The 13,602-nt window shown below is 40.9% G+C and overlaps 1 protein-coding gene across 1 annotated transcript in view; it reads right to left on the bottom strand.

Moving 5' to 3' along the window:
* Positions 1-13,602, bottom strand: part of LOC106080685 (uncharacterized) — a 563,977-nt gene that overhangs the window by 179,944 nt on the left and 370,431 nt on the right. The window lies entirely within an intron of this gene.

Below are 13,602 nucleotides of genomic sequence, written 5' to 3'. Positions count from 1 at the left end.
GTATATCGGGGCATAAATATAGTACACTAGCTGACCCGGGCCCGCTCCGCTGCGCCTTCTTTTACTTTATATGGAAGAAAAGTTTCCTTGGAATATTTATTTTCGACAATTAAAGATCTTATACCATGCTAACTTGACTTGAAGAGTTTACCAGTATAAGTGCCTTTATCTGAAACCCATATGATCTTTATTGGTCTACGAAATTAAGTTTGGATGTAAGGTGTACTCTCTTCTTAAAATACTTAATTTCAGCCCGGTATTCTCATGATGTCTGATTTAGTGGTGTTTTCGGGGAAGAGGTGGCCCCTCAGATACTTGGCCCCGAGAAAATATCAGCATCGTGCTCTTCTCTCAAATACCATTTATTTCAACCCCATATTGCCATTGGCTTAAGAGGAGTTTACAGGATGACGCGTGCCCCAAACACATGGCCCCAAAATAGGTTACCAAATTCGTTTTCTAATCTCAAATAACTTTGAGCAACATATTGGCATGGTCGATAAATTTCATCCCTTTGGGGGTGTTTAAATACATGGTCCTAAATTTGCATATCAAATTCGTATTCTACTCCCAAACACTCTGCTCCCAAATACTTTTTTTGTGCCCCATATTGCGATGGTCAGTAAAAAATTGCTGTTTGTGGTGTATTTTGGGAAAGGGGTAGACCCCCAGAGAATTGGTCCCGAAAATGGGTATCAATTTTCAAAGTCAGCAAATATGTCCGGTTTGGGGTATTGGCCCCAAAAACTATGAATGAAGTTCCTCACTCTTTAAGACCCAAATTGTCTTGGTTAGCAAATACGTCCTATTTGGGGGTTGTTATGGTGAATGAACGTCCTCTAGATAGTTGGCCCCTAATGTTGATGTCAGATACGTGGTCTACTCCCACATACCTTTAGTTTGAGCCCCAAATTTCCATAGTCGGCAAACATGGCCGGCTTGTGGGGTGTTTTGGGGGATGGGCGGCCACTCAGTGAGTTGGGCTTGAAAATATATATCGAATTCGTGTTCCACTTTAAAAACCCTCTTATTTGAGCCTCATATTGCAATAGCCAGAAAATACTTACAATTTGGGTGGTGTTATGGGGGTGGGGTGGTCCCATAGACACTTTTCCCGAATATTGATATCAAAGTCGTGCTTTACTCCCAAAGACCTTTCATTTGAGCCCCATATTGGTATGGTCGTAAATTTGTCCACTTTGGGGGATATTTTTAATGAGAGGCGGCCCCCAAACATATTTGGGTATCAGATTCGTATTCTACATTGAAATACCTTTTATTTAAGCCCCATATTCCCATGGTCAGTAAATAAGTCCAGGTTGGAGGGTGTTTTGGAGAAGGGGTGGACCCCCAGAAACGTGGTCCCACACTTGGATATCAGATTCGTATTCTACTCGCAAATACCTTTTATTTGAGTCCCATATTGCCATGGTTGGTAAATATGTCCGTGATTGGTCTAAATATATGTTTGGTTGGTTTGAGGGTGGGGCAGCCCCCCTAGGTACCCCATCCGATATTTGGATACCAAATTTTTGTTTTTTGGGTACTATATGAGAGCACACAAAATTTCGCTTAAATCGCACCACCTATCTCCGAGATCTGGCGTTTCTGAAATTTAGGGTAAGGGGAAACGTCCGCCCCCCCTTCAGATATCAAAAAATGTAGTACCCTATTTTCACCACGGGGTAATTATGTTCCATCTGTGAAAATTTCAAGGAACACACAAACAAACAAACACAAATTGATTTTTATATTTAAGAAGAAGAAGATATACAACGATCCCCCGATTAACCGATTTCGTTGAATTTGAGAACAATGAGCTGTGTAATTTCCAGGTACACATGCTGGATTGGGCCTTTAAAAGGCCATGTTTTGATATAGCTGCTACGGGTTGATCGCCGGATGAGTATCCAAGGTTCGGTTCAGCCGAACTTAATGCCTTAAGTCATTCCGGTTAATGATGGAACAACACATCGGTAATAATACTGGTATCTTAGCATCTTATTATGATAATTCAATCTTTTTTACCCATCCTAGCGTAGTCCTTCGAAAACCTTTCATAATTAGATATGGCGTCCAAATAGTGATATCGCCCAATTTACACTCAAAGTTGTGTGGGATTGTGTAAATCCCCATACGAGTACTCGTATTGCGTTTTTCATAGAAAACCCTCCATTAAACTAAAGGAAATCATGGTTTATATAGGGAAACATTGCAGTCCATTTCTTTTTCCTGGCATATCATCTTACTCACTCCCATACAGTACAGATGTATATATAATGTATCCTTCATAAATTGTCTTTTGCTGTCAGAGGCAAAATATCAAGGCATTGCTATCAAAAATCCTATATGAACAATTGCAACAACAAGACAACAAAAACAAATAAGAAACCTTAAACGCAAAGGTTCACAAACCAATGTCTCTTCTAAACACACACACACACAAACATTTGCTTGGTATTCTTCTTCTGTCTTCATATCCGTCAGTCTCTCAGGCACACATACACACACGCGCGTTTATTAGAATGATTGATTAAGTCTTACTTTGCTTTTAGGTTGCGTTAGAAGGAAGGAAGGAAGGATAACCATGAGAGACACGTATTTCTCTTTCCAACTTTTGTTTGCCTATTTGTGCGTTAGCTACATTTAGCGTAAAATATAAATTGCTTAAACAAACATCAGCCATATTAGGAAAATGCGAAGCAATCAAATTTTCAATGTTGTCACACAAGGCAAGTCACACAAACAAACTTAGATATTTGGTAAGTAGACTGCAGCAAAAATTTAATTTTTGATTTTTGCTGTCTTCAAAATCATATAGTGTAGGTAAACTACATGAGGTTTGTTTCAAATTTAGCCAACTTGAAAAATTGTAAATGCTGGTAGTGGTTTACTTTTGGATACAGTTGTTACAGTCTACAATACAAATCCTTTCATTTGCAATATCACGAAATATCGATCTGCAACCCCAAAAAGTATATACATTCTCGATTGCATTTACATTCTTGTCCATTCAAATCCAGCAGCCTAATGTTCCAAAATTCTGCGAAATCGGATAATTAATGTTGCAAAAGAAATGATTTTTTCCGCAAATCTTAACTTCGATTAACCATAACTCAAACTACCCATTTTTATACCCTCCACCATAGGATGGGGGCATTCTAATTTCGTCATTCTGTTTGTAGCACCACGAAATCTGGATCTAAGACCCCATAGAGTATATATATTATTAATCGTCATGTCAAATTAAGTCGATCTAGCCATGTCCGTCCGTCCGTCTGTCTGTCCATCCGTCCGTCCGTCTGTACGTCCGTCCATCTGTCCGCCCGTCCATCTGTCCATCCGTCACTCCGACTGTCCGTCCGTCCATCTGTCCGTCCGTCCGTCCGTTTGTCCGTCCTTCGGTCTGTCTGTCGAAAGCACGCTAACTTTGGAAGGAGTAAAGCTAGCCGCTTGAAATTTTGCACAAATACTTCTTATTAATGTAGGAGGCCACCGTAGCGCAGAGGTTAGCATGTTCGCCTATGACGCTGAACGCCTGGGTTCGAATCCTAGCGAGACCATCAGAAAATAATTTTCAGCGGTGGTTTTCCCCTCCTAATGCTGGCAACATTTGTGAGGCACTACGCCATGTAAAACTTCTCTCCAAACAGGTGTCGCACTGCAACACGCCGTTCGGACTCGGCTATAAATATGAGGCCCCTTATCATTGAGCTTAAACTTATTGCACTCATTAATATGTGAGAAGTTTGCCCCTGTTCCTTAGTGGAATGTTCATGGGCAAAATTTGTATTTTTTTACTTTTTATTAATGTAGGTCGGTTGGGATTGTAAATGGACCATATCGGTCCATGGTTTGGTATAGCTGCCATATAAACAGATCTTGGGTCTTGACTTCTTGAGCCTCTAGAGTGCGCAATTCTTATCCGATTGGAATAAAATTTTGTTTTGTTATGATATCAAACAACTGTACCAAGTATGGTTCAAATCGGTTCATAACCTGATATAGCTGCCATATAAACCGATCTTGGGTCTTGACTTCTTGAGCCTGTAGAGCGCGCAATTCTCATCAGATTTGACTTAAATTATGCATGTAGTGCTTCTGTATCACTTCCAAATACTGTGTTAAGTATGATTCAAATCGGATCATAATCAGGTATAGCTGTCATATAAACCAATCTGGAATCTTGACTTCTTGAGCCTCTAGAGTGCGCAATTCTCATCAGATTTGGCTGAAATTTTGCATGACGAGTTTTGTTATGTCTTCCAATAACCGTGCTAAGTGTAGCGCAAATCGGAACTTAGCCTGATATAGCTGCCATATGAACCGATCTGGGATTTTGACTTCTTGAGCCTCTAGAGGGCGCAATTCTCATCCGATTTGCCTGAAAGAGGTGTTTTGCTATGACTTCCAACAACTGTGCCAACTATGGTTTTAATTGGTCCATAACTTGATTAGCTGCCATATAAACTGATCTTGGATCTTGACTTCTTGAACCTCTGTCCATGTTTTTATATAGCTGCCATATAAACCGATATTTGGTCTTGACTTCTTGAGCCTCTAGAGGGCGCAATTCTCATCCGATTTGGCCTTCAACATACGAGTTTAATATGGTCTAAATTGATCAGTAGCTTGATACAGCTTCCATATAAACCTATCTCCCGATTTTGTTTCTTGAGTCCCTACAAGACACAATCCTTATCCGAATGAACTGAAACTTTGCACAATGACTTCTACAATGTTCAGCATTCATTTGTGTTTCGAATCGGACTTAAAATTGATATAACTCCAATAGCACAACAGTTCTTATTCAATATTCTCTGTTTGCCTAAAAAGAGATACCGCGCATAGAATTCGACAAATGCGATCCATGGTGGAGGGTATATAAGATTCGGCCCGGCCGAACGTAGCACGCTCTTACTTGTTAAATACTCATTTCATAGGCTGAACACTTATCTATTACATGTTGTTCAATTAATTCGCATGTTTTAGTCGGTTCAAAGGATATGATATTTGTAACGAAACTTTTCAAATGGCACCACTGTGCCACAGCAGCTTTGTACACCATTACTGCATATAGACCGTACCATGCTATAAAGGAGAATTTTTTTTGCAAGTAGTGAAACACATACCCTCCATTTTTTCTCTTTTGATCCCAATAAGCAAAATATTATTGCTATTGAATAACGGTTACCCCTGCCGACACAACACCAAAGATGCATACAGTACATACTTTCTAAGAAAAACAGATGAGGATTTTAGGCCATAGTATCAAATACGCAAGAAGAGTATAAGTACACAGAAAAAAACAAGTAAAAGCGTGCTAAGTTCGGCCGGGCCGAATCTTATATACCCTCCACCATGGATCGCATTTGTCGAGTTCTTTTCCCGGCATTTCTTCTTAGACAAAAAAGGATATAAGAAAAGAGTTGCTCTGCTATTAAAACGATATCAAGATATGGTCCGGTTCGGACCATTGGGGCTCACAAAGTAAAATAGAGAGAACGATTTATATGGGATCTGTATCGGGCTATAGACCGATTCAGACCATAATAAACACGTTTGTTGATGGTCATGAGAGGATCCATCGTAAAAAATTTCAGGCATATCGGATAATAATTGCGACCTCTAGGGGTCAAGAAGTCAAGATCAAAGATCGGTTTATATGGCTGCTATATCAGGTTATGAACCGATTTGAACCTTATTTGACACAGTTGTTGAAAGTAAAAATAAAATACGTCATGCAAAATTTTAGCCAAATCGGATAGGAATTGCGCCCTCTAGAAGCTCAAGAAGTCAAATCCCCAGATCTGTTTATATGACAGCTATATCAGGTTATAGGCCGATTTCAATTATACTTGGCACAGTTATTGGATATCATAACGAAATACTTCGTGCAAAAATTCATTCAAATCGGATAAGAATTGTGCCCTCTAGAGGCTCAAGAAGTCAAGACCCAAGATCGGTTTATATGGCAGCTATATCAGGTTATGGACCGATTTAAACCATACTTGGCACAATTGTTAGGTATCGAAACGAAACACGTCGTGCGAAATTCCATTCTAATCGGATAAGAATTGCGCCCTCTAGAGGCTCAAGAAGTCAAGACCCAAGATCGGATTATATGGCAGCTATATCAGGTTATGGACCGATTTGAACCATACTTGGCACAGTTGTTGGATATAACAACAAAACACGTCGTGCAAAATTTCATTTCGATCGGATAAGAATTGCGCACTCTAGAGGCTCAAGAAGTCAAGACCCAAGATCGGTTTATATGGCAGCTATATCAGGTTATAAACCGATTTGAACCATACTTGTCACAGGTGTTGAATATCATAACAAAACACGTCGTGCAAAATTTCATTCTGATCGGACAAGAATTGCGCACGCTAGAGGCTCAAGAAGTCAAGACCCATGATCGGTTTATATGGCAGCTATATCAGGTTATGAACCGATTTGAACTATACTTGGCACAGTTGTTGGATATCATAGCAAAACACGTCGTGCAAAATTTCATTCCAATCGGATAAGAATTGCGCACTCTAGAGGTTCAAGAAGTCAAGACCCATGATCGGTTTATATGGCAGCTATATCAAAACATGTACCGATATGGCCCATTTACAATACCAACCGACCTACACTAACAGGAAGTATTTGTGCAAAATTTCAAGAAGCTAGCTTTACTACTTCGGAAGTTAGCGTGCTTTCGACAGACAGACGGACGGACGGACGGACATGGCTAGATCGACATAAAATGTCGCGACGATCAAGAATATATATACTTTATGGGGTCTCAGACGAATATTTCGAGTAGTTACAAACAGAATGACGTAATAAGTATACCCCCCATCTTATGGTGGAGGGTATAATAACTCTTAGAAAATACCAACTACCAAATTTGAATGTGAAACTTCAAATTCTCAACGAATTTTAGCATTGAATGGAAGACATTTTTTGTTGAAGTACGTAAGCAAGTCTCTACTAGAGACTTGGCAGACACAATTATTGAAATTTTGTGGATTTTCCACAAATTCTTTAGTTGAGGTAGTTGTTAAAATAGTCGTACTACCATGTAGCGCACAAAATGTCCATGCCATTCATGACTTGCAAACACAGGGTCGAGTCCCCCGGTCGATCAAAACATATTTTTTTTCATTAAACTTATTTAGGAAAATTCGGTATTACAAAAAAAAAAAGAATTTTGTAGACAGAAAAAAAAAATTTTTTGAATGGTTTTAACCTTTTTTGAAATTTAATTAATTGAGACATTTTTTACTGTGCAGCAGTACTTATTGATTTATTTCATCATAAATAAGATGATGTCGGTAGGATAGATAATGCGTACAAGACTACCAAACATGAGCTTATGAGTGCAAACCTCTGCGACACCAAAATTATTAAAATGTGCATTTACAATAGAGAGAGTGACAGAGAAAAACCCGAGAGCATCAGAGCGAGTCGAACACAATAAATAAAAACACCACCACCCGAAGCGAAGCACGTAAGGAGGGCTGGTAGATGTTTTTTTATCTTGCTTTTGTATATGTTGTAGTTATATAACTAACTGTTGGCTTGCAAAGAGGCCTTTCAACAACAAATTTGTTCTTTAGGTCGTTGAGATTCAGAATAAGTTGTTGCAGGAAAATTGACAATTTCCGTAGTTGTTTTTTCAACCAAAGCTGTTATTTTTCAAAATAATTTTTATCTGTGTTTATATGGAATTTATGATTGAAGCATCTACTGTACCTTGTACTAATTCTACGGCTGTGATAAAATGTACGGATTGCCTTTGAAACTTCTTCTTGTTTCGGCTTAACCATGTCCGTCTGCCCGTTACCCTTTCAGTCCTGAATGTTCGTCCGTGGTTTTGTGGTAATCATGATGAATAACGCATTTGTTAACCAGTCATCAGGAAATTTTCCCCATATAACTGTTATAGCCCAAAGACAAGCGTTAGGAGTTGTGGCAAAAATCGGTTTACATTTTGATATATATATTATTTACATTATAATTCGGCCGATTTGCAATAATAAAAACTTAGTCACTACACGTAATATGATATGGAATGCTTTAATACCGATCTGAAAGCCTCTGATAAATTTTATTCAGTTTGTTTTGGGTATAGCTGACATTACAGTTACAACAATAACTACAGCCCAATAATTAAACTTCGGCTACTATCTTTATGTGGGAGCTGTAGCTAAATCGGAACCAATTTAAATTAAAATTTGGCTTTCAGATAGGTATTAAAACATTCCCTACAAAATTTTCAACGTTTTCTATTTTACCAAGAACAGGCAGGATGTACTTGATACTATTCAATCGGAAGATTTAAACGGAAGGATATGCAACTGTAACGATGGATGACCACAGCATCTCTGATCATCCTTATATTGGGGAAAATACTGCAAAAATGGCCCCTCGGCTAAACAGAAGAAAGGCGGATTGGGATATATTTCGTCACACATTCTGCAAGACTATCCCTTTTAGACCAAAAAAGGAAGCGCAAACTGCGGAGGACATCGCGGATCACAAAGGACCAGAACGACTCACTTGTGTAACCATGTCCTAGAGCGAAATTTAGGGGCAATCAGCAAACGCCATGGTGGACACAAGAACTGGTTTGTCTGAGGAAGGGTTGCAGAAAATTCCTTAGGCTGTGAAGGCTACCGTGGCGCAGAGATAAGCATGTCCGCCTATGACGCTGAATGCATGAGTTCGAATGCTGGCGTGAAGATCAGAAAAAAATGTCAGCGGTGATTATCCCCCCATACTATGGTGGAGGGTATAAAAATGGTATAGCAGTCATGTAAAAACTTCTCCTCAAAGAGGTGTTGCACTGTGGCACGCCGTTCGGATTTGGCTATAAAAAGGAGGCCAATTATCTTTGAGTTTAAACTTGTACCGGACAGCACTCATGGATATGTTAGAAGTAAGAAGAAGAAGAATTCCACGTGGGATTTTGCCTTTCTCAGCTCGCTATTGCATTTTTTAGCTCAGCCTAATTTGAAAATTTGCTCATGAACATTCCTGTTCCTAAATGACTTCCATCTTTTCTCCTTTCAGTAATAGCCTCGTCCTCTCACGATCCGGATCACCCCATAGGATTTTCGCCGTCCTACTGACTGTTTCGCTGTTCCACAGTGTTACACGCGTGTTCGTCGCCCACGCGCTTAACTCGCAGTCCTCTGGCCTTCATTGCCATATCATTTGCCCTTTCATTCTCCCTTACTCCGTTATGTCCCGGCACCCAAACGATACGGACTGTGCCCTTCTCAGAGAAGGCGTTAATCTCCTTCTTACACTCCACGACTGTTAGTGAATTTACCGTACTGGTTGTTATTTCCCTTTTACTGTTTGTAAAGATGTTCACCCTCGACGTCCCCACGTAAGCACCACACCATTTCACGCATTCCGTGATCGCCCGGATCTCCGCCTGCAGGACTGTGTTATAGTCTGGCAGTCTAAAACAGATTTCATTCCTTTGGTTATCAATGTAGACGCCCAGCCTTACTCCGTTCCGTAGCTCTGATCCATCCGTGTAACATGATCTTCCAGATGGCAATACTAGGGTTCCATTAGCCCATGACTGTGCCGCTGTGAGCAGTGCCTCGCACTCCGCCTAACCTTATATAGCTCCTATATAAACCAATCTCATATCTTGACTTCTTGAGCTGCTAGAGGACGCAATGATTATCCGATTTGTCTGAAATTTTGGACGAGATATTTTGTTTTAGGTTAGGTTAGGTTAGGTTGAAAAGAGGGTGTAGGTATTAATCTGACCCATGCCACTATGGACATACACCTAAGCAATCGGCTTGTTGTGGGCTCTAAAAAACTATAAAGTAACCTCTAAAAAGAAAATTTCAAGTTAGGAATTCCATTCAACTTACAAAATCCTTAATTGTTTTCAATGACACTCCCTTAAGTTGGTTCATGTCTGATATTGTGTCTCCACCAAAGTACCGGTATCTGTTGGACGCGAAAGACGGGCAACGTCTCATCATCTTCCCCGCATGCACTACACATGCTATTACTTGCCGCACTGATTTTACATAAGTGAGCTCGTAGTCCTATGAGTCCCGTAATGATACCAATAGCTATACTGACCTCCTTCTTGCTTCCTTTCAGTAATAGCCTCGTCCTCTCATGATCTGGACCCCCCATAGGATTTTCGCCGTCCTACCGACCGTTTCGCTGTTCCACAATGTTGCATGCGGATTCGGCGCCCACTCCCTTAATTCGGACTGCGTCGACCCGAAAGGCTTCGGGTTAAACAAGTTTATTGACGGCAGTCCTCTGGCCTTCACCGCCAAATCGTCTGCCGTTTCATTTCCCCTTACTCCGTTATGGCCCGGCACCCAAACGATGCGGATTTTGCCATCCTCAGAGAAGGCGTTAATCTCCTTCTTACGCTGCAAGACTGTTCGTGACCTTACCGTCCTGGATGTTATTGCGCTTATGGCAATTTTATTGTCGGTAAATACGTTCACACTCGACGTCCTCACACCTTAGCACCACACCACTTCACGCATTCCGTTATTCCGTGAGGTCTCAGTCCCTGGGTTCTCAATGTAGACCCTCAGGCCCACTCTGTCCTCTAGCTTTGATCCATCCGTATAACATGACCTTCCAGATGGCAATAATAGGGTTCCGTCAATCCAAGACTGTGCTAATGGCAGCAGTGCCTCGCACTCGACTTCAAGGTTCATCTCAGGTATCCGATCGGAAACCCCCTAGCTTCCTTCGAGGTTTCCTATCGTCGCCTCGATTATACCGCGATGGTATAAGCTGCTCCCATCCTCAATCCATTCTCCTATCGCCTTAAGGCGCATAGCTGCAGTGGCTGCCTCACACTTAATCTGTATGTCAATGGATCGGATATCTAGAATAGTCTCCAGTGCCTCAACATGTTCTTTGAACCTGTTGTATGGTCCTTATGTTGCACTTTTTCTCCATAGCGGTTCACCAAACTACTGAGGTGTAAGTAAGTATTGGTCTAATCACGCTCCTATGGAGCCAGTGCACTATCCTCTGATTCAGTCCCCATTTTGAGCCTACGGCCCGTATATAAAGTGACCAACATCTTGAGCCTTCTCAGTACGCTCCTGAATGTGATACCTCTAATTCAGTTTCCTGTCCAAGATCACACCTAAGTATTTGACCTTGTTAGATCTCGAAATCGTCGTATTGAGGAAACGTGATGCGTTAAATTCGCCCATCTTCGTCTTCCTCGTGAACAGGCATATTTCTGTCTTCTCTGGGTTAACATTGAGACCTCTGGGTCTAGCCCAGTCATATGCCATATGCAAGTCCCTTTCGGCCCTTCTGCATAGCTCGTTCGGATCCTTACCTCTTAGAAGTATATAAACATCGTCTGCGTAGCAGACGGATTCAAATCCCTCCTCAGTCAGCATCCGTAATAGGTCATTTATGGTGGTCACCCATAGGAGTGGCGTTAAAATGCCCCCCTGTGCCACTTTCTCCCTTATATTTATGCCACGGGACGCACAATTTATCCACCTGTTCCTTAGCATATGGTTTATCCAGTCTCTAAGGACCGGGTCCACCCGGTACTGGTCTAAGGATTGGATCAGTGTGTCGCTCCGCACATTGTTAAAAGCCCCCTCGATGTTAATGCATACCGCCAGTGTGTACGTTTTGGCATCGAACGATTCTTCTATTTTATGCACAACCTCGTGCAGGGCCGTTTCCACCGACCTTCCCTTGAGATAGGCATGCTTTTTGTATTTGAGCAGTTTGCTGGATGTCCTACTATTTATCATGGTGTCCACAATACGTTCCATGGTTTTGAGTAGAAAAGACGTAAGACTTATGGGTCTGTAAGCCTTCGGTGTCGCATAACTTGCCTTGCCGGGCTTTCGGAGTATATGCACACCCTTGGCACGCTGTGAAAATTTTAGCCAGATGAGGCGCCAGATAGTCTGCCTCTTTTTGTAGTAATGCCGGAAATATTCCTTCAGGTCCGGGTGACTTAAATGGTTTGAAGCTCCTCAAGGATTCCTTCACCATAAATTCCGCTTTTATAAACCTTCGATCAACGTCATTATTCCAAGATTCCGGTGTCTCCATGAGTCCTTTCGTATCCTGTGGAAAATGGGGTTTCATCAAAAGCCTTAACATGTCCTCTGCTCTCACTCCCATGTCGTCTACCAAAGTTTCAGTTTGGACATGGGTTTTTGAGAGAAACTTTTTTTATCTTGGCGGCATCATTAACGCTATAGACCTGTTCGCAGAAAAGCTTCCAGGAGGCACGTTTTGGCGCTCTGGTAATCTTATTGAGCCGTGTGTAATACACATCCCAATAAACTTCCGCTTTAACTGTACTTACGGCGATTGGCATAAATATCTTCTCAGACAGCCAGGCAGCCATTAAATCTCTGGGAAACAAATTTCTGAATTTAAAAATCGTCTTTGTCCTTCCAGACAAGTCTGAAACGTTGAATTGCGAATGATTTGTGTGCTCGATAGTCGAATGTGGAATTTCGGCACAAAAAGTCGATGCCCCGTAGAGCGAAACAGGGAGTTCCCAAGATGGGGCGATGTCGCTGGCAGTATTTAACCACTGCTTATTCTGTACTCTCTCTTTCACCAAACGGAGGCTTCTGGCCCCCTAGGTTAAGTTAGATAAAAGTGGCAGTCCTTCACAGACTCACTTAGACATTCCAATGTGATACCACAGTAGCGACAGACCAAGGCTACTGGCGGGAATCAAACCCCAAACCAAGCACGCAACCAACTCGGCTACCGGGGCGCCATTCTGGCCCCCTAAGTACAGCAACAATAACAATATTAATGGAAGGCAACTATGCTACAGCTTAGGAGCGGCTGTTAGTTAAACTCTCAGCTATCTCTTTAAAACTTTTATTTAAAATTTTTACAACCAAGTGTTTGCTGGATTCAAAAGACCCTTGTAATAAAGCGCTGTTTTATTCAGTTTTTTTTTAATTTTAATAAAACAAACAACTTTATTTTTTTTCTGCAGCATTTAAGCCCTTTTCTTTCCTTTGATATTTATATGTGTATTTTTTATTTCCATTCACACATAAAAGCTCGCAATTAATTCAAACTCATAATAAAATCCTCTTATAATACGTATTTTGCTTTTTTCATGTCCATTCACACTTCATTTGTGAAAAAGGATACATTTTGCAGCCTTAATACCCATTTGTGTTGGGTTGTTGAGTTGTTGCGATGTTGGGTTGTTGTCCTATGAAATATGGTCGCTGTCCCAATTTTTATTTGCTGCATAATTTTAATGAAAATCAAACATAATTTTCTCCTATACTTTTTTGCTTAATACACACATTTGTCGGCTGTGTAACTCGTTAAAAACAACAATACGAGCATTTTAATGACTTTATCTTCTTGAATAAATGAGCACACATTAAATGAGTTTTCCATCGCATTGTACAAGGCTGACTGGGGGCTGGGGATGGGTATTCCATTCAATGCTTCTGCTGCCGATCAATGGTTTATTGAAATTTTTCTGTTTTCATTCTTGGGAAAAATTCAAATGTTTGCAAATCATTAATTTGTGTTAATTGACAGTTGTCAGTTGGCCTTTTTATTAAACTG

Source organism: Stomoxys calcitrans, chromosome 5 (assembly GCF_963082655.1).
Source record: "Stomoxys calcitrans chromosome 5, idStoCalc2.1, whole genome shotgun sequence".
NCBI classification, from domain to species: Eukaryota; Metazoa; Arthropoda; class Insecta; order Diptera; family Muscidae; genus Stomoxys; species Stomoxys calcitrans.
This window is presented reverse-complemented; position numbering and strand designations above follow the sequence as displayed.